Raw genomic sequence first — 3328 nt, 5'->3', positions numbered from 1 at the left:
GGGGGGGGGGGAAGAGGGGTGGGTTGGTTATGCAACAGTGACGGTCTGCTTGCAACAATGTGTATCGTCCCGAAACATAGAAGCAGTACAGAAATTCGTTGTTTATAAGTTTGCCAACCCTTATTTCCATCCCTTTACATATAGATATGCAAAAGAAGCTGTGTCAATTTAAAAAATAAAGATATTTTATATTTGTGGTTATTTAAAAAAATATTTTTCCTTCATCCCCTAAGGACGGAACACGGCTGATTATACACATTGTTATTACGGACACGTCGAAATAGGTAGATATCCCAAGAATCCTACGTGATAAGGCCTCGCGTGATAAGAAACGATCAATCGACAACCCTGAACTTCTCATCCCCAGAAAAAAAGCTCGTGTTTCCAGATTGAGTAATACAGCGTTACATTGGATATTTTCGAAAAAATAAATTAACTGACCAACATCACGTGTGATGAAAAGAGAAAAAGATCTGATAAAAAATTGCAAAAAAAACAATGGCTCAAACAGGATTTATCTTTGGATATGTTTTTTTTTTAGTTTCTCTCAAACACGACCATCCCTCTACGCCACGGGACATCCTAATCCGAAGTGAATTTATTTTTCTATAGGGACGTGGCGCAATCGCTCGGGGTGCTCTACACCCTTAATCCATCGAACATCGATTATCCTCCTTCGATCTCATTACATTCCGTTGAACGGCCGCGAATGTGAGACGAGCTCTCTAACGAGGGAATGTTCAAAGGGTCTTTTTCCGAACGTGTTTACGAACACTTCTGCCCCGATGATATCACTAACGGGAGGACTTTCTATCTTTGGGTAATTATCCTTAACGTTAGGCTGCTTTCACACCGTACTAACCCTCTAATGAGACCCGAGGCATCTCGGTCGTAGACATGTCCACAGCCTTGTATAAGTATGTAGATACAGATGGTCACGCCATGTCACGGCCCCGTGATGAAATTTTCTGCAGTGTTGAGGTTAATGGACGGCGATGCTGACGATAACCAATAATCGTCAGTGTAACCCGCAACCGTAAAATTTCATTAGCTACCGGATTATTCGAACCGGCACTAACCGTTATTTCCAACCGGTTTGGATTTCTCTACTGAATACTAAATCCCTTTACGTTAATCTAGTGATTTAAAAATTAATCACCAAATGCGAAATTCCCTATACCCATTACTCCTATAACATTCGTACTTTTGACTCGTGTATAACTATATAGCGTTTTCGTTCTCTGGTACAATAACGAAGTTTTCTTATTGAAAGCCCAAAGTCAGCAAATAGACGCATACCGTCATTCGAAAAAGGAACATTGGTTTAGTTTACGATTCACTTCCGGTGTACGTGGTCGGTACTTCCGACAAATACTTTACGAATTACGAGGATGTCCTTTATCTGCAAAACTAACGTAATAGCTTTTGCTATTGATTTCATCATCAGTCCTCGTGATAAATCCTTGTAGGCAAGCTAATCTATCATTGATTGTATTATTTTGAAAATTAGATAAATCATGATGTATCATTAAACCAAAATGTAGCATGATATATCATCAGCCCAGCCTTTACTGCGCTTAACGTTCACTTTACGATTGGACGACCAACCCCGTCATTTCCATTTAATTCGATGTCCAATTTTTATTGTAATTAGTATTATACGCGGCCACGTTTCCATACCCGTATATACGTTCCGAAAATTCAACATTAACTACAGTCTGCTAACGGTGTGTACAATTAATCACTAGAGTTATCAAATTTGTAGAAATTTATTTTTTACGCTACCCCATGACTTGATTGCTTCGACTTTTCCGGAAAGAACAATAGTTCGTAGTACAAGAATCGACCGCATCTTGAAATATCGCTTGGGAACAGTAGAAACGGAACCGTTAACGTTCCCTGAATATGCAGGAGACGCGAAACGCGGAATTGGAATCGGCTCCGAACTGTTTTCCGTTAAAGCATTGTCAGGCGTGTATCGTAAATCCTGAATATTCAGGAGACATAGAACAACTCGGTCTGCGCCACACCGCGGAATCTACGTTAACTAGAATCTTGGAAAATCTCCCGTGTTTACAAATTAGAATAGCCTTATGCTGAAAACTGGAAAGATTAAATTTACTGGTTACACGAGATTCATAATAGCCGTACTGTCTGCTGTGTGTAACGAAAATCTTAATTGCCAGTTTGGGTCTACGTATTGCGGCAGCATTACAGTAGAATTGATAATTAATTAGAATTGATCGATGGACTACTGCATGTTTCGATTATGCATATCGGAATTCTTGTAATTTATGCAAATGGAAATACAGTATCATAACCTCTATGTGATTAGTTGGTATTTTTTTTTCTGTAGGGTGGTACAGCTTTTTGATCGAATATGCTGGGAAATCTAAAATACTTATTAAGCCGCATTTGACGATCAGTGACCAAAGAGCCTAATGGCTTTTGGACGATCGGGTCTCGCAATAAAGGTTGCGATTACCTGTGAATAGGCTAATAAAGGCAGCCTAATGGGTTTAGCTGGATTTTCCTGGTATCGCACCGTTCAAGGAAGTGCCACTGTAATACGTAGGAATGTTTTTCTCTCTTTTCTTTAGTCTATCATTCGACTGTGTTCTAACGTGCTTTTGCCGTGAGTGTACGCTGCCTAGCTTATTTCGAAATCTGAAGGCTTGGGACAGTCTCTCCAAGTGAAAATACACTGTATACGAAATGGACCTGCAACACGGTACTGCGGTTGGGTCACTAGCTTCGAGTGAAGCAGTTTCAGCTGCAGCTGCAAATCGCTCTGGAAAGTACAAAAATTAATTTCCAATTAGACAATCAGTTGCCATACGTATATTTCGCGTGTATAAAGTCAATCTCAAAATTGGAAAATGTTGCTAAAAATTTTTTAAGGTCTAGGAGATATTTTAAAATTTGCATCACGTATCGAAGTATTCCGGATAATTTGAAGTAAGTGTAATTTTTTTGTGTGGAAAAAATATTGATTTTTTTTTCAACTCTTTATTTTCTATATCTTTTCTTTGCTTCTCTCTCTCTCTCTCTCTCTCTCTCTCTCTCTCTCTCTGTCTCTCTTTTATTTGCATTAAAAACTTTTCCTCACCTTCTTTTCTTATTGGCACCCATTGATCTACCTAATGCGTCAGCCACTGAAAATCAATCCTTAATTTTAGCGACCGAGCACAGGAACCGATCTGTCATTTACGAGCGTGGGTATAATCACCAATTCTGAAAGTCTTGCAGGCCCTTTGCTAAATCAGCTACTATTTCTTTACTTGTTTTCTTTACCAGGTCCTTTGATACATTTCAAACGTCCAATGAA

Source organism: Cephus cinctus, unplaced genomic scaffold (genome assembly GCF_000341935.2).
Source record: "Cephus cinctus unplaced genomic scaffold, Ccin1 Ccin1_scaffold0330, whole genome shotgun sequence".
Classification (NCBI taxonomy): domain Eukaryota; kingdom Metazoa; phylum Arthropoda; class Insecta; order Hymenoptera; family Cephidae; genus Cephus; species Cephus cinctus.
This window is presented reverse-complemented; position numbering follows the sequence as displayed.